Raw genomic sequence first — 24,527 nt, 5'->3', positions numbered from 1 at the left:
AACTATTCAAGACTACAACGCATAGAAAGTTTCACCAAAACTCTAATAAAGACAACTGCTATTATATTTTGTTATTTGTTTCAGTGTTCCTGGGATTTTTATGTTTTGTTTGCTTTTTTAATCTGTGTGTGTAAGTACAAGTGCACACTTGCCAGGACACACATGTGGAGGTCAGATGACAAATGCCATGTGTCAGAGCTTACCTTCAACCTATTTTGCACTCCTTTCATCATCTCTTACACAAATTAGTATTCTAATACAAACATTACTAATAGCACATGATATTTCAACTAATGCAAACTCCAAGTTTATCTAACAATTATCCTACAAGTTATTTCCAAATTTTTACATGGGGTCAGGCGGTCAAAAAGGACTTTCTGTGCAGTTTATACATTATTGGTCATTAGAATGTTTGTTTCTTTTATTCACTTCTGTGCTTTGCTGTTTATATTGGAATATTTCAGGTTAATAGGAAGAAGAATTTAGAAAATGTCCAAGTTCATCATTTAGAAATGGTAGGATGAGGGTTAGCAAAGTGGAAAGTTAAAGAGGAATGCAACATTGGAAAATGGGAGAATCAGTACAGAGAAGCCTCCTTCAAGGTTGACACATACCCTTCCTTCAGGGCACACTGACAAGTTAGCTAAGCATCCCAGCCTCTGTTGCCTTTGTCCATTCAAGGAGCACATAGATCTTCCCTGCTGGAGCTGTTGACAGGTTTAAGCAGTAATTCCGCAGAGCCCTGAGAGCAGGAGCTGACAATTTCTAAGTGCTAAATGAATATCTATTAGTGCTTTTTTTCATAACAAAAGATTTAGGAATTACAGATTACTGTGAACTCAAGATTGAAAGATGGTGTCCTCATTCTAGAACTTGAAGTAAAGGTAAGTTTAAAAGCAGATGGAGACATCGAGACACAGATCATCTTTGAAGTAGTCTATGGTCCATGGATTGCTCAGCAAAATCATACTCCAAACAAAACTTTCCCTGTAGCCCCAGCTGGCCTGGAACTCTCTATGTAGACCAGGCTGACCTTGAACTCACTGAGATCTCCCTGCCTCTGCCTCCCAAGTGCTGGGACTACAGGTGTACCCCACAATGCCCGGCTTCACCATTCTTCTTGAGTCCAGTACATATGACCTTGGTTAGAGGAGCCTTCTATGGATTGTAAAAAAAAGTTCTTCCAGTCCTAATTACGCCTAATGAATTCAAAGCACAGATTAAAGATTCTGAAGAAAAATATCTGTTAGGCTGGGTCTACTGTCTTGAGACCACAGATATTGTAGATCTTGGAGGAGGGAGCTTTACCATTGACCAGCTGAGTCACTGTACCAGTCACTTAAGTCATTTGAAGTTAATGTTCACAGAATCCATTTTAAATGTTGAATAGTGCCATGTTAAGAAGAGAAAGAGACCCCAGGACTCTGTCGCATAGAGAGCCCGATGAAGAATCTGTCCCACTTCTTGCTCTCTACATGGCAGAGAACAGTCTGGGGTCGCGTCTTCTTCGAAGAACACCAGCCCCACCATGAAGGCCTCACCTTCATGACTTCATTTTAACCTAGTTATCTCGATATTGAAAGATACCACATTGAAACACCACCACATGGCAGCCTAAGTCTTCAACATATGAATTTTGGAGGGTTTACAATTCATTCCGTAGCAAATGCCAAAACATTTTTATATAAAGCGTTTTTTATGTCAAGTAAGCTACATTTTGTGACTTCGATATTAAATAGTTTGGATCTGTAGCTAGATTTTGTTTGTATTTTTAAAAATCTTGATAGAACACACTCTTCCTTTTTTATTAAAATATGGTCCTAATGCAAAATTGGAACAACATGTAATCTGATTTACTACATTCTGGGTCAAGTGTTGAAAGAACTCTTCAGACAACCTGCCAGGTTCAGTTAGGTCACACCCAGAGCTTCACGGCTTAAGACAAATGCAAGCTGAAGTTTTGACTCATAGACATGTGGTCTGGCTCAAGTCTCTCCTCCATGTATCTGGAGTCACCCACCCACACAAGCTCTTACACACATGCACATACATAGACACACACAGAGCCAAGAAACACAGAGATGTCTTCAGAGAGTGAAGTGAAAAACAAAAGCTTGTCCTACATATTCCCTTCGTCCCTTGGAGAAGCAACTTGGTATTTCCTCTATGGTTTGCATTTCAAGGAAATTTTTAAATTAAGCAATAAATTTCTTTCTGTATTATCTCATAATTCTATTACCTATTAAACATGGGTGTATTGACAGATATTCCCAGGTCACTAGAAGATTGGTAAGCAAATATAGAAGACTGGGAAAGGAAAGGAATATACTGGTCAACTGCAGATAAGATTGGAAAATATTTCTCTGCCTTTACTTTTTCCTTTGATTCCTTGGGTGTAATCATGTTTTGTTTGCAAACCTCAGAAAATCATCACAATTGCTCAGTTTGTGAATGCACAGATGAACCCCGTGTTCTAGTCACTCCAATTCTCCTCCTCCACAGCTCCTACTAATCAAAATTGCTGTTCCTTCCAGTCTAGAGACAGGCAGAAAAGGTTGTTACTAACTTGGTGCTTAGGTGTGATTTACTGATAGCTTTACATCCTTTCTTTCTTTTGCTCTTCACTATGGGTTTCAGGATTAAAATTATATGAGCAACCCCAGTTTCATACACAAAACGATAACAAATATTTACAGAACAGTGAGAACTGTATTTCTGGCTAATGCATTCCTATTGATTCCTGGGATTTGAGAGACCAATTTGGGATCGGGAGGTATGCAGAACAGGCACCTCTTTTTTCTCTTCATTTACCTTCTTCTGTCCTGTAGCTCTCTCTTGGTTGTAGTGAACAATTTTTCTTAATACGAGAGTGCAGATTGTAGAACACACCTGCAGCTATTCTCACTTGCCATATTACTGTGCATATGGTGTGATTGAATATAGACAGAAATAATGTGTGAAAAGAATATAAAAAAAGACAGTGGCTAAATATGTTTTGGTTCAACCAAGAAGGCATTTATAAAAGAGCAAATGTTAAGCTTACAACTTACAACAAGGATTTGGGTGAAATCTTAAAATGATCTTCAATTAAAATGGAAAATAAAACACTTTTGGATACTATGAATATCTAAATACTTACAAAATAACCAGGTTATCAGGCAGCTGTTAAAACTGTCTTTAAAATCCTGTAGAACACTGCATCTTATTCATAAGAATTCCAGATTATTTGCTGATTAGCTGAAATTTATTCTAGCCAGAAACTTGAATATAATAGCTTATAGGTAACAAATCTGCTTAACACACTCTGCTTTAAGAGAAAACATCTTTTCTGATTCACTTACCCATTTGCTGATGTAGTTCCCATACTCTGGTTTCTATAATATTGGTTCACAGTGTCATTCTCTTCATTAACATCCCATGCAGAAGAGAAGGTTTCATACACGTAAGCTAGGACCATTTCTGGACACCCCTGGTAGCAGACAACAATCTCCTTTGGGATCTGCCATGTCTTCAGACTGGTCTCACACTGCCCAGTTCAGGACAGCCAAGGGGATCATCACCCAGAGAGTCTTGCTCCAAGTTCTATGGGTTGTTGCCCTCATTTTGCACACTTTACATGCGGAGCTGCCTTTGTCCTGAACTCTAAAGTCAAATTCTGTGTTTTTGGTTATTCACATCTTTTACTCAAGATGCAAAATATTATTTTAGCTCATTAAAAAAAAAAACCTGTAGCTCAGCAAATCTTCAAATAAAATAGCTACTGTGTTCTGTAGTTTAGTCTCTACATAGGGACTTGGCAACTATAGTCAACACACTGCTTCAGTCACCAAAACTAATGCAAGTAGAGGAAATGCTACTGTTTGGTTCCACAATAGGGTTATTTTGATAGTGAAATTCTACCTTCCAGTAAACGATAAAAGAAACCTATTGAGACGCAGGTCTCAAAAAACACTTTCAAATAATTTTTCTAAGATTTAAATGTTGACAAAGTTTCTAAAAACTACTCTGTGCCAAATATATTTTCCTCTAACTATGAAAATTTTAATTTTGGGGTTTTTAAAAATTTTAATTTGGGGGTTTTTAAGTTTATTTTGGGTGCGTATGCAAAATAAGAACCTAGTCATTGAAGATCATGAACGTAAACACTTTTGGTGTGTTGTTTTATCCAAGAAAATGATTGTGACCAGGCTGTAGAAATGATGTGGTATAAATGTAAATGTGTAATATTGAATGCTGAACAGAAAATTGTAAGTCATTTATGCCTTGTGAGTTCTAATTGTGTCCTTTGTTTCTAATGATTAATGTGCTATTCTTACAGAACCTGATAATCCTATGAGCCAAATAGTGATGCTATTCAACACCCGTGACATTTGCTAACAGGTTTATGCTTAAAATTTGAATTCAATTTCAAAGCTTTTGCTAGTAACTACTTAATGTTCATTTCAGTTATAAGTAATTATCCTACTTCTATACAGGGCTGAAAATGAGTAATGGCTAAAAATGTCAGGAGCAAGCTGACCTCTATTTTAGGGAAATGTTGAGAATCCACTGAAGGCAAGAATTTTCTAAATGCATACCTTCAGTTTATGTATAATGCATGCTCCTTTATACCCCCTGAGAGAACGGTGGTGAAAACATTTCAGTTCTTCAGACAACTCTTCTATAAAATTACACTAAAAAACTCATTTTTTTAAAATCAATTTTCTTCTCTTTATTTTTATTTTGTTTGAGAGTTTCATACATACTGTTTTGAGCAAACCCACCCTTCGTTTCTTCCCCTTCAATCTCCCCCACCCCCCGTTCCCCTCCAACACTTTCTCCACTCAAACTTCATGTGCTCTTTTTAAAAAAGAAAAACTTACTGAGTCCATGTAGTACTTCCTATATGTCCGTGAGTATAGCCCATCTACTGGAGCATAAGTAGCCTCTCAGGGGCCACATCCCCAAAGAAACCTGACTATCCTTCCCTTCAACAGCCATCAGTGGCCATAGGACCTCAGTCAGGGTCAGGACACTGTGCCTACCTCTTCCATCCTTGCTAGAATTTTGGCTGACTTGATCCTGTGCAGGTCTTGTACATGCAGTCAATGGCACTGTGAGTTTATGCACACAGCCTGTCAAGACTGGAAAACATTGTTTTGCAGTAGATGTTTGCTATCTCTGGCTCTTGCAATATTTCTGCCTCCTCTTCCACAATGATCCCTGTATCCTGGGGTAAGAAAGTGTAAGGTAGATATCTAATTTAGGGTTCAGCACTCCACAGTCTCTTATTTTCTGCATTTTTACCAGGTGTGGGTCTCTGTATTATCTGCCATCTACTGTAAGAAGAAGCTTCTCTGATGAGGGTTAAGAGATGCACTTACCTGTGGGTATAAAGGTAAGAACGTAGGAGGCCGTTTAATACTATGTCAGTTTATCAGAATAATAGTATTAGGGTCTTCCCTAGGGCCTATGATCTAGCCAGCCACAGGATTTTGGTCCAGTAAATGGTGCATGGGTTCCATCTTGTAGAGCAGGCTGTAAATCGAATCAGAAAATGGTTGGTTTCTCCCATAATATTGCAACTTACAGAGCTCATGTTATTGGAGTTCAGTTGGGTAAGACTGTTTAGGATTTTTCTTCCCTGGTACCATGCATAGAAACTTCCAGCACTATGAAAGCTAATCAGTACAGATGAAGCTTTCAGCTCAGTATCTGCTTGATTTCTCCATGTCCTATGATTTAAGTATGTGGTGTCTTCAGCAATAAGGTCTTATCGTCTAGTTCTGGAGGGTAACCAACAGTAATGGCAATGGTTTGCAGTATCTGGAGTTATCTATGAGACCCCAGTGACAAACAATTCAAATCGATACTACCAGGCACTAGATCTTTGATTTAATGGCTTATGTTGCCTGGAAGAGGTATCATCATTCATTACAGAGAAACTCATTTAAACTTCTTTTATATATGTATATGTATATATTTTGGGAATCTTCTAAGCACTAAGTTTCTATATAGCAGCCATCCCTCCCCATATTACCTACTCTATCCACCACTCCCATCCCACCCCATTTAACCCTTCCTGTTTCTTTATTCCCCTTCTCCTCTTTTATACAGCCTGCATTCTACCCCCCATCCCTTGAAATATCCCCCCAGACCCTTTACTATTTTCCTGACTTCTGTGGGTACTTCATTTTAAACATACATCCACATGTAACAGAAAAACAAGACATTTGTCTCTCTAGGTCTGGGTTACATCACCCAGACTTATTTACAGCTCCATTTACATGTCAATTTCATAATTTCAACTTTCTTTACATTTTAATAATATTCCATTGAGCACATTTACCATATTTTCATTATCCATTCCTCAGTTTATGGACACCTCATTTATTTCTATTTTATGACTGTTGTGAACAGAGCACTAATGAACATGAATGAGCAAGTTTCTTTGTCATACTTTATAGAATCCTTTGGGAATATGCCCAAGAGTAGTACGGTTGGATCATATTGTAAATCTATTTCTAGCTTTTTGAAGACCTTTCACACTGATTGCAATAGTGACTGCACCAATTTGCACTCCCACCAACAATGAAAAAGTGTTCCACTTTCCCTATATCCACAATAGCGTTTGTTGTAATTTTTTATCTTAGCCATTCTGACTGGGCCAACATGTATACACAAAAGAACCTAAAGGCTCCACCAGAAAGCTTAGCTGTTAAATATGTAAGGAAAAGTAGCAGGATACAGAATTAATATACACAAATCAGTAGCCTTCTATATACCAACAACAAACATGCTAAGAAAGAAATTAGGGAAATAATCCTATTTAAAATAGTCTCAAAAAATATCTTGGGATAAACCTAGGCCAAGGAAGTTAAAGACTCATTAATGTGAAATTTAAACACTGAAGAGAGAAACTGAAGATTCCAGAAAACGGAAAACCTCCCCTGCTCATTTTTTGGTAGGATTAATATTGTAAGAATGGGTACAAACACCTGAATGAATAGGACTCAGCATGTATGGCAGAGTGCATAGGTTTAAATGGAAGCATCAATGGGAAAAGGGGTCTGAATGTGAGTGGGAAATATTGTATGAAATTTTAACAGCTCAGTAAAAAAAAGAATGGCCATCCTCCAAAAGCAATCTATAGATTCAATGAAATCCCCATCAAAATTCCAATGTAGTTCTTCAGAGAAATGGGGGAAAAAAATAACCTCAAAATTTATATGGAAGAACAGAAGATCCAGGATAGACTAAAGAAATCCTAAACAACATGGCCAGAGGTATCGCCATTCCAGATCAAAAATTATGCTATGCAGCTATAGAAATAAAAACAGGAGGGAATTGACATAAATACAGCTATATTTATAAATGGAATAGAATTGAGGACCTAGATATAAGCCATGTTTCTACAATCACTGGGTTTTGTTTCTTTGTTGTTGTTTTGTTTTTGTTTTTTTGGTTTTTTGTTTTGTGTTTTTTTTTGTTTTGACAAAGAAGCCAAAAAATAAACATTGGAGGAAAAAAAAAAACAAAACAGTGCTTCAACAAATGGTACTGGTCAGTCTGGATAGCTACATGTAGAAGAGTGAAACTAGGCCCCTCTGCCTCATATTGCATGAAACTCTACTCTGAATTGACTCAACATAAGCCCAACCTGATACCCTGAATGTGTTAGAGGAAAAAGCAGGGGATATGCTTCAACTTGTAGTCAGAGGGAAGGGCTTTCTGACTCTGACTCTGGTAGTGAAGGCATTTATACCAATTGATAAATGGGACCTTGTGAAAACGAAAAGCTACTATACAGCAAAGAACACCATCATTCAAGTGAAGAGGTAGCCTACAGAATGGGAAAAAAATCTTTACACCCTGTACATCTGTCAGAGGCTTAGTGTCTAGAATACACAAAGTACATCAAAAAGTTAAATTCTACCATCAGCACCACAAAACAACCCTATTAAAAAACCCAATTCGGGTGACTAAACAAATGGTTCTCAAAAGAAATACAAATAGCTGAGAAATATTTTTTTAAATGTTCAGTCTCCTTGGCCATCAGGAAAATGCAAATTAAAACAAAACTTACTTTTTTCCAGTTCATTTGCTGAAAGGCCATATGTTTAGCCATAAAACAAGACTTAAAGAACTAAAATAATATATAATCATAATAGAACTAAATTAGAAATAAATAATAGATAATAAGTAAACAACAGACCATATCCCTTCCAAACACAGATAAAATTAATAAAATTGAAGGAAATTAACATAGTAAGAAATAGTAGTAACAAATAAGATAATTCTAAAATTCCTACAAAAATGCAATGGTCTTAGACTATCCAAAACAATTTTGAAGAGGATCAAAAGTGGATTATTTGTATTGCACATTTCAAAATTTATTGTAAAGTTATCATAGTTGTTATAGTACAGTACTCCATGAGAGCTGGACAAGATTTACTTAACATTCAGAAGTTAATCAATGAACCAGGCATGGTGGCACATGGCTTTAATCTCAGCCCTTGGGAGGCAGGGGCAGGCAGATCTCTATGAGATGGAGACCAGCCTGGTCTACATAGATAGTTCTAGGCCAGCAGTGATTACAGGGAGACTCTCTTGAAAAGGCTAAAAATTGAAAAAGACAATGAATGAAATACACCATATTAATGGACTAAAAGAAAAGAGTTTGTGGAGTGCAAATCCAAAATCATATTCAAGAAAGGGGAAAAAGAAAAAACCCCAGGCATATTAGCACACACCATGAAAACCCAGCTCTTGCTTGGGAGGCAAAAGTAGGAGGATTTCCATTCTTGCAGGACTGGGCTAAATAGCTGAGACTATGCCAAGAGAAAGAAGCAGACAGAGACAGAGACATAGGGAAGAGAAAATGTAGGAATTCCACAGTGCAGGTTTTCTCAAGCCCTCAACAGGTAATGTTTGGGGATGGCCATTCATTTGTTCTGGGATTGTACTGTTTTGAAACCACCTTGCCCCAGTTGTAACAAGCAAAAATGTCTGTGAATATTGCTACATGTTCCCCAGGGAACAAAATCACCTTTAGTTGAAAATTACCTTTAGTTGGAAAACAACTGAACTGAACTTCTTTAACTAAATGAAAGGCATGTAGAAAATAATATTTTTTTAAAAAAAACTTGTAGCTAACACCATGATGGTAAAAGATTAAGTGTGATTTTCCATTAAATTCAGAACAAGACAAGTATGCCTGCTTCCATAATGCTGCTGGACACTGAAAGGCAGATTCTAGACTGTACAATAAAACAACAACAAAAATAAATGAGAAAAAGCTATTCAAACAAGGAAAGAAGTGCTACACAGAACATCACGTACAGCATGAAAATCTATATAGGAAGTCTTGTGGACTGAAAAGGTACTGGGAATGGCTACTGAGTGTCATAGCTTATCAGAATACTAACCAATATTCAAAACCAAAGCTTTATTTTGCAAGAGATGGACACCATTACAAAGTTCCACAACTGGCCAAACACAGACAAGTGTCTGAGAGGTTTCCAGCCCTAAGTGACACATCTACAATGCAACCTCTGCCACCCAGGGTTCAGGGACCACTAAGGAAGAGCGGTTGGAAAGATTGTAAGAGCCAGAGGTAGCTGATGTCCACAAGGAAGCAGTGTTTTCCAGATAGCTGGGAACTTACAGCAATGGCAACAGCATTCACAAGAGCCATGCAAGTTCAAGCCTGACAAACTCCAAGCATAAAAGTGAGGAAGTGCGTAGGAAGCCCCAACCTTAGCTGAAGAACTATTTGCAACCAGTAACTACTGGGAGATGGAGTGCTGATTTTTTTTAAAGGTGTGGCATTAGATAGGCTAACTAGACTTCAGTGGATGGATGCATACTAAATGACATTTGGGGACACAAACTTGACTCTATAGGCTGTAATATATAGGACAGAGTCCATGAAACCCAGTGCGGAGGGCTATGAGAGGGGTGCAGATGGGGAAAGGTTCAAATATGATCAAAATATATTGTATGATATTTACAAAAATTCAATAAAATATGAAGAAAAAATATTCAAAACCAAATTGTATTTCTACATAGTAGATGTAAAACACTTAGAAATGGAAAATTTCAAATACACTAGCATAAAAAATGCAATGTACTAGAGAAAATGTGACCAAAATATACAAGAGAATTTTTTTACTAAAATCGTAAACTATTATGAAAAAAATAAAACGTAAATAAAAACATAAATACTTTGTGTTCATAGAGCATAAGGTTGAATATTACTAATGTCAGTTAGTTCCCAATTAGTCTAAGTATGGAGCTGAACAAAATTCCAACACGTTTTTTTGTAAGAATGAATAAGCTGCTTAAAAAATTCACACAGAAGAAATGAAAAAGTCCAAGATCATCCAAAACAATTTGAAAAAGAAAACAAAAGCTAGGGCACTTGCAAAGTTTGATTTGAAACTTGTTGTCATGTTCCAACTGATAGAGTATGGGGTGTCATGAATGGTAGAGAAATAAATCAATGGAATAGAATAAACCGTCTAGAGATAGTATAATGTGTATTTGGTGACTTGATTGTTGTCGAAGCTTTGAAGACAATTCCATGGGCATGACTGCCACTAATGGTCAGGAACAAGTTGATACCCATATATATTTTTAATAGAAGAACTTAGGCCCATAAAACCTAAACCATAAAATTCCTAGCAAAAGTCCAGGAGTACACATTTTTCATCTTAGCATTTGAGAGGCAGAGGTTTGCGGATCTCTTTGAGTTCAAGGCCAGCCTGTTCTACACAGTGAGACCTGTCTCAGGAAACTGCACATACTAAAAATCCCTTACATAAACTATAAATCTTTGTTACCTTAAGTTAAGCAGATTTCTTTGCTGTGGAAGCAAAAGCCATCTATAGAAGATAAAAAATAACTTAATTATTTAAATTATCACAATCAAGAATTTCAGCTCTCCAAGGGAAAGGACAAGCTACATTGGGTGAAATGTGTGCAGATTATCAATCTGACAAAGTACTTGCATATAAAATACTCAAAGATCTCTCACAGCTCAGTGACGAAAACAACAATCCAAACGTCAAAAATCAACAAAAGTTTTGGAACATCAAAGAAACACAGAAAAGCACATGACCTTACACATGTGACATAGAAACTTGGGATGATAACAATTAAACAAAAAATATTCAGAATTAATGATCATTAGAAAATGCAAATTAAACCACAAAGTGGCACATAACTACACATCTACTACAATGGCTAGAATCAGAAAGACTTACATGTCCAGTACTGCCATTCATTCTGAACAACAAAAATTCTCAGAGACTTCTGAAGTAAATAAAATTTGGTGTATCTACTTTAGAATATAGTTTTGAAATTTCTGAATAAGTTAAAAATAGGCCAATTAAAGTTCCAACTGTTCATTCCTAGATGCTTTCAAAAGAAACTATGGCTACAGTTACTTGTACATGGATATCCACAGCAGTCCTAGTGTAGCTCTCCCAAGTGTCCATCAACAGATGAATAGTTAAATAGCGATATGCCCGTGCATTGGAGTACTATGTAATAATCAAAATAAGTGGACCTAATGTAATAAGACAATAACAAGATGGGTTTGAAAATAATTATGCTAAGTCAAAGAAGTCAGAAATATGTGTAGGTGAAATCACATAAATTGATCTGAAGTGACAGAGGCTAGAGGACTCTTGACTGGAAGCAAAGGGACTCAAAGGAGCCCAAGGGAAGTGTGACGGACAGACATGAAGAAACTCAGAGGTGACATATTCTGTTTGTGGTGTTATCATATGTACATGAGGTCAAAGGCCAGTCCAACTGCAGATTTTAAGTATGTCTATTGTGTGCCAGTTACATGTCAGTAAAACTGTTAAAATACATATATGCATGCGTAATAGTGCATGTCTTTTATCCCAAGAGTCAGAAGGCAGAGGCATGCAGGCTTCAGTGAGATAGAAGCTAGCCTGGCCTACAAAAGAAGTTCTAGGCTAGCTTGGGCTATAGGGACATCCTGTCTCTAAAATAATAATAATAATAATAATAATAATACATATGAGAAGTGCTAAAAGTAACAAACACACCCAGAGGAACTGAGGGATAGAATGCAAATAAAATGAAGTAGCTGGATAAGAAAACCTCATAGATGATGGCCTATCAAGGGAGTTGATATTTAAAGTAACTTTTCGTTTTTCTGTTCTCAAAAAATACACAACTGATCCACCAATAGAATTGTTCAAAATATACATATGTAACTTGGAGTTTGAAAGACAGGGACTCTAAAAATGCCCTCAAACAGAGATATAGTGATCAAAATAGATACTTTAAACAGTAGAAATAATTCTAGCTACCAATAAATGAATGCTACACCAGTCACAAAGCCTCAAGGCTCTACAAAGACTGGCTTTCAGAAATTTGAAAGCCCTAGTTACAGAGGCTCATAGTAAGTTATGCACAGACTTAAATATCTTATAGTCTTTAAATACTGCTGTGATAAAATACCCTGGTAAATGCAACTTAAAGGAGAAAGGGTTTATTTTAGTTCAGAGTTCAAGATATTTTCCATCATGGAAGTAAAGACAGCAGGTGCTTTAAACACTGGTCACATTGCACCTGTAGACAAGAAATAGAGAGCAAGGAGGGTTAGCTTTCTAGTTATCTGCTCACTGTTGTATACAGTCCAGGATTTCCCACCCAGAGAATGTTCTTGTCCATAATTAAGATGAGTCATCCCACACCAATTAATATCAACAAGACAATCTCCCACAGTCACGTCCAGAGTCCCACCTCCTAGATGATTCTAGGCTCTGCCAAGTTGATAATTAACACTAGCCATAGCATTTAGGAGTTTGCACAGGGAAACAGTTGCTACTTGTGGTGCCAGATACCAAATCTGATGTTCTACTTTTAAGTTCTTAAGTGCCCCTTGTGCCATACTTTTTAAACTGACTAGTATAGCGAAACAGACAAACATTTAAGAGAGTAAGGTGTTCAGATTTGTAAGCAGAAGAAAAGAAGGGGCAAGTATTTAAAAGCCCTTCTTTGAGCTTAATGCAGTGTTGAATCTTTAGAAAGTTATCTCATTGCCTTCAGATGCATCTTTGGTAAAACATAAGTTCTGAGACTTGTTTAAAGTTTGGCAACTAAAGATGAAAAGTAAATATGCCTGATTAAAGATTTGGCAAGTAATGCTTTTAATACAAAGAAAACAAGATCCTCGTGTGTGTGTGCATGTGTGTGTGTGTGTGTGTGTGTGTGTGTGTGTGTGTGTGTTTAGAGAGGAGAATGCTAGAGAGAAACTAAGAAGAGTGGGCAGATAGCTAAGCAGGAATTCTGTTAGTGCACTGAGCAGGTTTTGGGGTCTTCTCAGGTCAAAGCTAAGAGAACCATGTGATGGTGAAGTTCCTGAAGTTATGGAACTCTGAGGAGACTTGGTAAGATGCCCAGTGAGATGCTCTTGAACTCAGACACTGAGCAGCCAACACACAGCAGGACCAGAGGCAGAGACAGAGCTGGAGATAGAGACACACAGGCTATTTTAGGAAAGCTGTTCTATGGCTCCTCATTCCATTCTGCTCCAGTCTTTTCCTTAGGGAAACAAATATACACACAAATGCATGTGCACCTAAACTCGATCCTGCTTTCTAATTTATGAGTAATAAGGAATTGTTGCTATTTTTAAAGAAGATCTGAAACACTGAATATTTAAGAAGTTTTCTTAATTTCACACAGTAATTAGTGGACATCAGGGAGGTAGTTCATGGAGAAAAAAATAAAGTGCAGAACTTAGAGGAACTCGGCTCCCGTATAGACATGACCACTGACTGGGAGAAAATTACTGCCTAGTTTGTAAAATGAAAATACAAAGAATATTGGGGAAATGAGTAACTGTAAGGACTTGAATATGAAGACAAAGAATGAATTACAGGCTGGGCGTATCACTCAGTGGTAGGGTGCCTGCCTACTGTGAGTGCCTCGGTTCAACATTTAGTACTGGAAAAAAGAAGAAAAACAGAATAGATGACTGTGACTGAATTTCCATCTTTTGTATGATTGAGAATTTAATTTAAGGAATCGATACAATAATTTTTTTAATTAGCAAGGTTTTCATATAAATCTTTTAAATCTTTCTGCCAACATGTTGTATTTAGGGGCATTTTAGGCATTCATTTAATCTTATTTTATTTTGTGTATCTATGTGTGCATGTGTGTGTACATGTGTGTGGGTACATGTGCGAAGGTCAGAGCTCAACTTCGGTATCATTCTTCGGGTATCAGCACCTTTACTTTGAGACAGGCTCTATCACTGGCCTTGAACTCACCAAGTAAGCTAGGCTGGGCAGGCAGTGAGCCCCAGGGATCTTCCTTTCTCTGCCTCCTCAGCTTTGGATTTATAGGCATGTACTATCATGCACAACAATTTTTAAAAATATATTTATTATTTTTATTTTTATGTGTATGAGTGTATTGCCTGCATGTATGTGAGTGCACCTGTGTCTTGCAATGCTGCGGAGGTCAGATGAGGGTGTCAGATTTCCCTGGAACTGGAGGTAAGGTCGGTTTGTAGCCTCCATGTGGGTGCTGGGAATCAAACCTCGGTCCTCTGCAAGAGCAGTCAGTGCTCTTAAGCGCTGAGCCATCTCTCTAGCCCCATGCACAACAATTTTTTTCTGGGTCTGGGGTTTGAACTCCAGTCCTGGCACTTGTGTGGCCAGCACTTTACTGACTGAGCTATCTCTCCAGTCTCTTTATTTGTTTTTAACAGGGTCTTACTATGTAATTCAGGCTGGCCTTGAACTCCTGATCTGCTTCCCAGGTAGCATTGCAGCCCTCTGCCAGACCATTTCTATTAGATGCTGCTCATTTTCAGTTCATGCATAGCATAAGTCCTTGTGCTTTGACTCCTCTCTAAACCGTGTTTTACATTGCTATGGGGAGATTCCAGTTATCCAATAAGAAAAGCTGCAGACCTCTGACATCATGCTTCATTGGGTGATCACCTGCACAGGGAGAAATAAAAGATGAAATAAAAGATGGCTCCTCTGTTATGGGAGGATCTGCCTGCCTCTGTAGAAATTAAGACCACCTGAGAATATATGGTACAATTTCAGGTAAGAGGAAAGATGTTTGGACAACAGGCTTAATACTTCCTGTACCTCTGTATTTTCCCCATCAGAATTGGAATTATTCTTACATTTCCCAATATTGTCAAGCTAGAATTTTACAACTCTCACATAGACCCAATAATTACATGCATTCAATCACCAATCACTGTGTGGGGGGGAACCAAAAAACTGGTTGTCCTAGAGAGCCATAGAATGAATCCTTGGAATGTAACTACAGAAGGGAAGACCCACTACTGAGCAACTTCACCCAAATGTGATAAAGTCAGATGCTGTTTCCTTCTCTGGTATAAACAGTGAAGCTGTCCCACTGGCCTGGCCACAACCTGGATGTCTCAGGGCCACAGCCCTTTCTTTCCTTCCACTTTCCCTAAGGGGAATTCTGGCTCATAAAGGAAAGAGCATTGGTATGAATTCTTTCCAGAAATGATTTGAGGTCTGCATTTGTGACATCTTATTCTAAGATGAGCGAACATCTATTATTAATTGATGCACTAATTAAAGCCATGCTCACAGTTTCCATTAGCTTATTCCCAAAATTCTCCAGAGTTGACTGTCTGGTTTTAATCAAAACCAAATGGTAGTCCAAGTTCCCAGCCTGGAGCAGCCAGGAGGAAGTCATTCAGTGGAGGCACAGAAAGCAGAAAAGATAAACAAATGAGAGAGAGTTCACAAAATGTGCGTCTGGGGAAGGATGTGCACACTGCTAGCCGCTTTAGAGATGTGATTGAGGGACTCCTCCATGCAGGATGGAAGCTGCTGCAAGTGTTTAATGTCAGCAGGACTCTAACATGATCAAGATGGAGTCTGACTTCTGCCTTCACAGCCTTGGCTTTCTGTAGCTGGAAGAGCCCATCTGGAGGTAAGGCTGCATGTGCTGTAACACAAACAACTATATTCTGTGAAGAATTCTGGGCATCGAAGAGGACTTGAAGAAAACGCTTTACTTCCTAGATTCTTGGCATTTTACTACACATTTTCTCAGGTTCAGGATGTAAGGCGCCAACGTTTTAAATTTTAAGTAATGCTTTTTAGAAAGTTCTAAACTTTAGAAGAATTACGGTATTAAAACTGAATTCATCTTTCTCAAAGAACTGGTGGGACAGAGCTAGCAGAAGTGTTTTTCTATACATTGAATCCAGTGGGAGGCTGTGAGGGGGAGCGGCGCTTTCTTCCTTCCTCGTTTTCCATGAGCAGTGTGGGATAGGAAGAGCTCTAGGACTTTATGACGCAGGCTAATCATCTCAAGAGCTTTGACAAACTCACTTCAGTTCTGTGTAAAATCAGAGCTCCTTCAACGCCTGGGCAGCTCTGCTCTCTCCCCCTCCCCTCGACTTCGTGCAGTTTTCTCACATGCAAACTTCTCAGAGGCAGGAAATACTTTCCAGGCGATCTGGGCCTGCTGGTGGAGGCCCCTCTCGCAAAACACCAGTGTGCATAAAGCAGACAGAAGTCACCAGGAACGCCTTGACAGGATCCGGCTTTAGGAGGCTCCCTCCAGCTGCAGAGAGTGTTTTTGTTAGAATCACACACTGCTTAAAGGAAAACTGCTTAGAATAGAGCCGTGACCTCAGCCACAAGATGAGAACTTAGATTCTGGAGACGCTAACGGACAGATGGACTTCTAGCCCAGCTTGAGAGCAATGTCATGCCTTGGCCGCACAGCGACTCCGGCTCTAGGTAAGAGGCTCGGGCTGTCTTAAAGCTTGGCGGTGTCATTGCAGAGGCAGAGTACGGGAAATGCTAGCATCTTGCACCCAGTGGGTGACTGCCCCGGTTTCAGAGCCTTGAAATCAGAAGAGGGAAACCTTTAGTGAGTAGAAAAGCTGTGAGTCAAATCTCTTCAGCAAAATATCATTTCTAAAATAGGCTCCATGGAGCTTTGACTCTTTTTCTTCGTAAAGAAACATTTTATTGTGGTTCTTTTTTATTCTGAACCTATTTACAAGTATATCTATAATGTTCTGTGCTCCTTTTACACAGCTTAACATGAAACAAATGCATCTTCTCACATGGAAGTATGATGTGAGAGAATTCTTCTATTTTTTTTTAAAGCAGGAAGCAAACGTAACATTAAAGTTATTTTTTTCTTAATAAGGAGACTCCAAAGGATATTTTGTGTCTTATTTAAAGCTATGAAGATCAGCTTCTTTGATATTGTCCCAAACGAGTTTCAATCTCATGTCCCATTGCTAATGTATGTCTTAAATTTTTCACTTTTTTAGAGAAGTAAACATTTACAAATCTACAAATTCTCTCTCAACGTATTTGATTTGATTTCAGCTTTGAAATTTTAATATCAGCATTGTTTTTTATTTATGTCAAATTTCCTGGATTCACTGCTCAAATCATATGTGAGGTGAAGATTTTGAGTAATTGAAGTAATTTAATGACAGTGTCACTAGTTACTACGCTAAGATAGCCAGATCTCAACAGTCATGTGAAAACTGATGGACGTCTCTGTTTTGTGCCATTATAAAATTATATTTTCTCCAAGAGTTAATCTTTTTAGTGTCTTAATGTTTAAATGTGTGACCCATGAATAAATGAATTTAATAATGTGAAATAGCATAAATTTATGATATAAAACATGATGCTATCTTTAGAAATATTTAGAACGAAATCAGTTTTAGAGGTAATATGGAAGAATACATACAGAAAATATTCTTATACATTTCCAAACCTGTCATCCAAACACAAAACTTACCAAGTGAAAGATAAAGAGCAGTTTTGATAGTCGGATCATAAGAAATCAAAAATAAGGATTTTAATTGCAAACTTTTATGAAGTACAAGATGATTGTCTGCTATGTTAGATAATTCTTAATTTCTAGGCTTATATTAGAGTTTTTGCACGATCACTGACAGTTTAAATTTTAAGGCTTTTAACGTATGGGGAAAAGTCCTCATTTATAATATGTTAGAACTGAAATTGAGGGGGCTTAAGAATATAGCTCAGTGCTAGAGCACTTAAATGAGCAAGGCCCTGGGTTCAATCCAGTGCCACCAAAAAGGAGGAATTCTGGCATGTCTAAACTACTGTTTAATGAAATTTCTAGATAGAATGCTAGGGAAGGGAAGAACACAGATCACCATTCCTGGCATTGTCTGAGATTGCCAAGGAGGAAGCTGAGGAATAGCAGCATTTGAAAGTGACTCGTCCAAGGTCACACTGCTGGCTAGTAGGCGAGGACCATGAAACCACAACAACCTTCCTCACGATTTACAGTCCTTATACTGCACAGTTTCACTCTTAACTAATAGCTATGCACAGTAATGTATGACTATTCCCACACAGTAGGAGGATACTTTTCAGAAAGAAAGATAGAGTTCTTCTTTAAAATAAATCAAATTCACTAATACCATTTCCTCACAGGCAATAATTTTCCTTAGAGTATCTTATGCTTTAAACTAAGATATTAAAGGAAGTTACTTGTTTTATGACTGTTTTGTTCAGTTTTATGTTTATGCCAAGCAAATCGATCAATATACTATCATGATACTTATTCAAAAGTAGTGTTTTTTTTTTTTCCTTCAAGAGAATAGACCTAGAGAGGATCTTGCTCCACGTTGTAGCCTTATATTCAAATGGTACAATTAAAAACTATTCCAACTAGTGACTTTCAGACGTAATTTTACAACTCTCCACTGTAATTGCCTCAGGAAGTTCATGAGTCTTTCTACCATCTGAACTAAATCTCTATTGCTTAACCTGTTTTCAGTTCTAGGTCAAACGGTCTCCACGTCCATATAAAAATACAGGTGCACATTTCTGATCGAATGATCCCAGTTCATTCCATCTTCCCTCTTCGACTTGTTTTCAACCTTTCTAACTGCATCTACTCTAAGGCTTCTGTGGGGCCCTTTAGTGATGCTCTTGTACATATAGAAGTAAAGGAGTGAGCAGTGCAGCAGGAAATGGGAGAGTTGGCTAGTTCTTCAGTATCATGCATCATGTATGACAACACATGCTGCCGTGTGTTCTGCAGCAGTGTGCTTTCCAGGCAAATGCGTTTCTCATAAAATGAATGTATTCTACTTTTAATGGATGCCCTTTCCTTAGACTGTGTATCATGGTGCTGCTTGGGTTTTAAAATTGGCGTTGTAGTGAACCAAGTGGAGTTTCCTGATATTAACACTTGAAATATTCAATACTCTTCCAGCCGCCATGCCACATTGCAACACAGCCTAAACAACTTGCAGTGTAATCAATGGCATCCAGTAGAAGAAGGTGCACTGCTTGTCTCTTTCTTCTTAATGACATTATCATTATTAAAAAGATATTTTTTAGACCTCTTCAAACTTGTCATTGCTGCACATCTTACTGCTGATGCTTAGGGTCCAGTGAAATCTTATTTAGAGAAGATTGGATTTATAGGTTTAAAATGGATCTGAGGGGGCTGGAGAGATGGCTCAGCAGTTAAGAGCATTGACTGCTCTTGCAGACGACCGAGGTTCGGTTCCCAGCACCTACATAACAGCTAAAAACCATCTGTAACCTCAGTTCCAGAGAAATCTGATGCCCTCTTATGACCTCCTTGGGTATTGCATGACACTGGGGCACTTACATATGTGCAGACAATACACTCATATACATAAAATAAAAAAATTAAAATATTTTAAAGTAGATCTGAAATAGGTTATTTACATGTTGTCTTCTATTTTTATCTGGTTCTTCTTGGAAAATAAAAGAATTGATATCAGTATTATCTTGTAATGAGAACAATCTTTCTAAAACCATTTTAATATAGCAAGTTTTCAAACAACAAATGACCCATAGCTGAATCAGGGATTTTATTATCATAATCAAGAACTATCAATAATTGTATATGGGAACAGGTTCTGTAAAGACACAACCCAAACCAAGCAGGCTTACAGAGGGGTGTTCCTCATGATTGGCTTTGAGGTGATGTTAGAGTTTACTTCTGTGGATCTCTTCCACCTTGAAAGTACCAATCCACTTAGAGATTGGGAATGTACAAAGGCTTAGTTTTAAAGGAAGTTTAAAAATTAAGGCAAATTATAGGCATCAAAATATGGCTTGAAAGAGATTAGTCTCATTCAGTGGATTATAGGGTGTTAATGTTAGTGACCTTGAGATGAAGACAAAGAATCAAGTGCAAAAGAGTCAAATTTTAACTTAAAGGAGCTACTGACGTTCATATGAACATTCCCACAGTTGAGATGAATGAGTGTGAAGGGCAATTGCAGCTGGTTTCATGTGAAAAAGATTATCTTCATATGATATTAAAATACCAAAATGCTTTAGTATGCAATTCAGGTAAATCAAAGAGAAAACCAGAGCTGCTAATGGAAATGAGAAAAAATAGAAAGATTGAAGGGAAAGCTTAGAAATTTGATTGATGTTTATTTTCATTCCCAGCAAATAACATCACTCTAACATATTAAGAATCATCAATTCCATGGGGCTGAGAGATGGCTCAGTGGTTAAGAGCACATAGTGCTCTTACAAAGGACTGGGATTCAATTCCCAGCACCCACACCAGTTCCAGGGAATCCGATGCCCTCTTCTGACCTCCACAGTTATTGCATTACACAGGTGCATTTACACACATTCAGACAATACACTCATACACACAAAATAAAATCAAAGTTATAAATAAAATACTTTTTAAAAATTTATCAATTCCTGTTTGTCAACAAATTTTTGTGGAATGGATGGGCGTAAGAAAGAGGGAAGAAGAGGAAAGCAGGATTAAAGAAGATTAGTAGGTGGGAGTTGGACTTTTATTCTCTTTTCCAGACATCCTGTAATAATATACTAATACTTGTTAAAAGGAAAGAAAAGTAAGTGGTTGGCAAAAGTCATCAGAAGCTGAGGCCAGGGGTTAATAACACTCTTATAAGATGACATTACAAATCATTAACAACCAGAAACACAAGCCTCCAGAAATACTTTGAAAGGAAAACTTATAGGAGGCCAGTGTGAGGCGAGCCAGCGGATTTCCCACAGTTTCAGTGGGGAGGCACAATGAAGCATCACAACACAGCACAGCACTGGCTCTGGTTTCACCTCTGCACCTGATGCTCCTTGACTGGAATCATCGTGATTCACATGTTGATCTAATCACACATCAGTATTGAAATAATACAAGCAGGCAAGGCTAATTTTAATTTATATTCAGTTTTGATTTTGCAATTGAGATCAGCTAAAGGAGTTCTTATGATTTCTCCCCCCCCCCCCCGCCTCCTTTCTGCCCTCCTCCTCCCCCATTCCTCCTGGGGGCATCACTTAGCATCTTAGCTCTAATGAGTGTTTGAGATAAGTGCTCTACCTAATTTATTTAATCATTATTTTTTCACTAACTATTATTTTCTTCTCATTTTTTCCACAATTTTCTTTATAGATATAAGGAAACTAAGGTGCAAGGAATTTAGGTAAACAGTCTAAATTTCCAGGGCCCAAAACAGATTTTCAACAGATACCTTGCCTTCACACACAGCCAACCAGCCGAGGGGTGGGGAGAGAGAGAGAGAGAGAGAGAGAGAGAGAGAAATTATTCCTGCTTACTGAAAGATATTTGACATTTAGCTAGACACATAGCTTCTGTCAGAGTTTTTCTTTATAAAACTGAGCAATGATAGTATTATTTTGTAGGATAATTATATTATTACTAACATTCCCAATAGACTGCCTGATCTATTTTATCTGTTTTGCATGTTTGATAAATTGAACATTTTAAAAAATATATTTTATTTATTATTTTTATTTTATGTGTATGTGTATATTACCTGCATGTATATGAGTGCACCTGTGTCGTGCAATGCCATGGTCAGAAGAAGGCTTCAGATTCCCCTGGAACTGGAGTTAAAGACAGTTCGTAGCCACCATATGGGTGCTGGGAATCGAACCTGGGTCCTCTGCAAGAGCAGTAAGTGCTCTTAATCGCTGAGCCTTCTCTCCAGTCCCAAATTGAAACTTTTACAGTTACTGTTTTCATTATCATGAAAGTTTCTTTGCTTTGTTTTCCTCCTCCTCCTCTTTCTCCTCCTCCTCTTCTTCCTCCTCCTTCTTCTTCCTTTTATTTTCTTGAGACAGGGTCTCCCTGTAGCTCCTGGAACTTGCTGTGTAGACCAGGCTGTACTAGATTTCACAGAGATCTTTCTGACTCTGCTTCCCAAGTGCTGGGATTTAAGGTGTGTGCCACCACACCCAGCCTTTATCAAAGTTCCCAATGCTCTTAATATTACTTAGTTACACAGAACTTTCACTGATTAAAAAAGGCACAGATGTATATTCACAAATAACAAAATAAGATGAAATTATATTATGCATAAAAGATAAAAGTTGATAAACAAAGTGTTGGCTCCTAGTAGGATACTGAGCTGACAAAGGAGCTAAATTCCCAATAATTTCTTCTTGATTTCAGTGATCATTGTGCTGAAGGACAGCTCAAAGCTCTGTTTCCATTGTCACCTTTCCTGTCCAAACACCTGTGTCAGGTGCTGTATGCACCATATCTCTACTTACACTGAATGATCACTATTTCTATTGGTAGAGAGTTCTTAGAAATGATAACAAAGCTAAAAATAAAGTGACCACTTAAAGCAAAGTCACATCTCACTATAATGATGATAAATCATTATAACCCATGCCCTTTGTTGGATAGAAATATCTTTTTATAAAGAGGCAAAACCACATGTCAATCACACTATGCTATCCAACGAGGAGTGGGAAGGGCAGCCAACTTTCTAACACTGTCCCTGTTGTATGAAAAATTCCATCTGAAACAAGGCATGGATAAAAACAATGCTTTTACCAGTTATAAGAGATACTATTGAAAAGATACCATGGTAAAATGATCATTATTTAATGAATTTATTTTCAAAACTTGACTAAGGCACTGTGTGGTTCATAATGCCCCTGTGTCTACCTAGTATGGAACACTGCTATTAAGAAGCCTGTGTACATTGTAAAGGAAAAAGTATGGAAAGCCAAAGAAAGCACAAGTATCTAGGAATTTCTCTATCCATGATACAGGCTTGGCCCCTACAACTGTAATAATTCCTGGATCTCTTATATCCACAGAAATGTCTTAGTGAGTGCAGGAAAATACCATGAAATGTTTCAAGATTTCTTCAAATTACATGTGGGTATCTTAAGAAAATGGTAAAAAAAAAAAATCTGCAAAACTGTTAGCCCTGAGTTATAAAGTGGGTGGTAAGCAGAACGTTGTCAGATCTGGACTCCTCCCTTCAAGAAAATTAGATACTATTTAGGAACCTGGAGATAAAAATAGGGCAGTGCCAAAGCAATAGCTTGCAATTTTGTGACACCCTGTTCTTTTCTGATGAGTGGACTCTAGCAGATTGAAAGGTTAATTTTGAAATTTGCTTAATTTCTGGAGTAATTCTATTCTGAAAGTAAAGAACGTGAAAAAATAATCTCAGTTTAGGGAAAGCTCTGACATATCCTCATTTTATGAAGGGGTATTTTTAACTTGTGTACCTACCTCATTTTTCTTCTGAAAACCAAAATTGATGGACATTTGGATGTGTCTCTTGGAAAAAAGTGATGCCTTATGTAGTCTAGATGACCTATTAGAGGTAGTTTATTTTTATAATTACTGGAGTTACTTTTTGGTGATCTCCAGACAACTTAAGGACATGGAAGCTCTTTCATATATAACATTTTAATCTCTATGGAGGAATTTACCAAAAAAGAATCTTACCAAGAGTTTATGTTTCTTACTAAAGAATAAAGAGGAATGCTGAGTACATACCAAAAGCATGTAGAAGTTGGTAGACAATGACTCAGAGATTAAGTAAGACATAGACTCCTGCTAAAGATCATCTGGAGATAAACTCCTGCATCCTGTATTGATGTTTTCTCTCTCTTACAACCCAATTCCAGATGCCTTTATTTTGGATTAGATAACATGAATATCTATGGAAAAAGCATTAATTCTTTTGCTGAAAGTTGGTTTGATGAGACTCATAGAAATTCCATTTCAAAATGTTATTAGTTTTTCTACATTCACATAAAGGAATTAAGAAAAAATACTATCTGCCCTAAGTTTTCTCACTGCACATAAGCATTTTGCCTGTATTGCTATGAAAAGCATCTTTTAATCCCTGGTTAGGTGCCCTGAGGTACATAATCTAGGTAATTTGTGCTCTGATACTTTCATCAAGAAAATAAATCTTTTGAGCCTCTACATTAGCGTGTTGTGATGAAGACTCAACTTTGACATTAGTGGGTACATTGAAGGACTGATGTAAATTTCAATTATGTCTCTTTCTAGATTGGTGTATGCTCAACTTTTCTGATTTAATGCAGTAAGTCTGCAGGAAGCAGGGCTGTTCACAAATGTGACTCCCTAAAACTAGACTAAGACAATTAAAATTTAAAATCACAAGATGTTCAGGATCCCAGTGCCTCCATCCCTCCAATGAGATGCTGACT

General features: G+C 37.6%; 1 protein-coding gene across 9 annotated transcripts in view; it reads left to right on the top strand.

The window, feature by feature from the left end:
* The first annotated feature begins 15,743 nt into the window (after positions 1–15,743).
* The window catches only part of Dlc1 (DLC1 Rho GTPase activating protein), a 441,479-nt gene continuing 432,695 nt past the window's right edge, over positions 15,744–24,527 (top strand). For 6 of the 9 annotated variants that reach the window (XM_029569843.1, XM_029569844.1, XM_029569846.1 and 3 more), the window contains exon 1: positions 15,744–16,781. The gene's annotated coding sequence lies outside the window, so the exon portion shown is untranslated. The remainder of the gene's footprint in view (positions 16,782–24,527) is intronic. The other 3 variants (XM_029569842.1, XM_029569841.1, XM_008846071.3) reach the window with 3 other exon arrangements.

This window comes from Nannospalax galili, unplaced genomic scaffold (assembly GCF_000622305.1).
Source record: "Nannospalax galili isolate Female #2095 unplaced genomic scaffold, S.galili_v1.0 scaffold1282, whole genome shotgun sequence".
In the NCBI taxonomy this organism is placed as follows: Eukaryota; Metazoa; Chordata; class Mammalia; order Rodentia; family Spalacidae; genus Nannospalax; species Nannospalax galili.
Note: the sequence above shows the minus strand (reverse complement) of the source record. Positions and strands in the feature narration are given on the sequence as shown.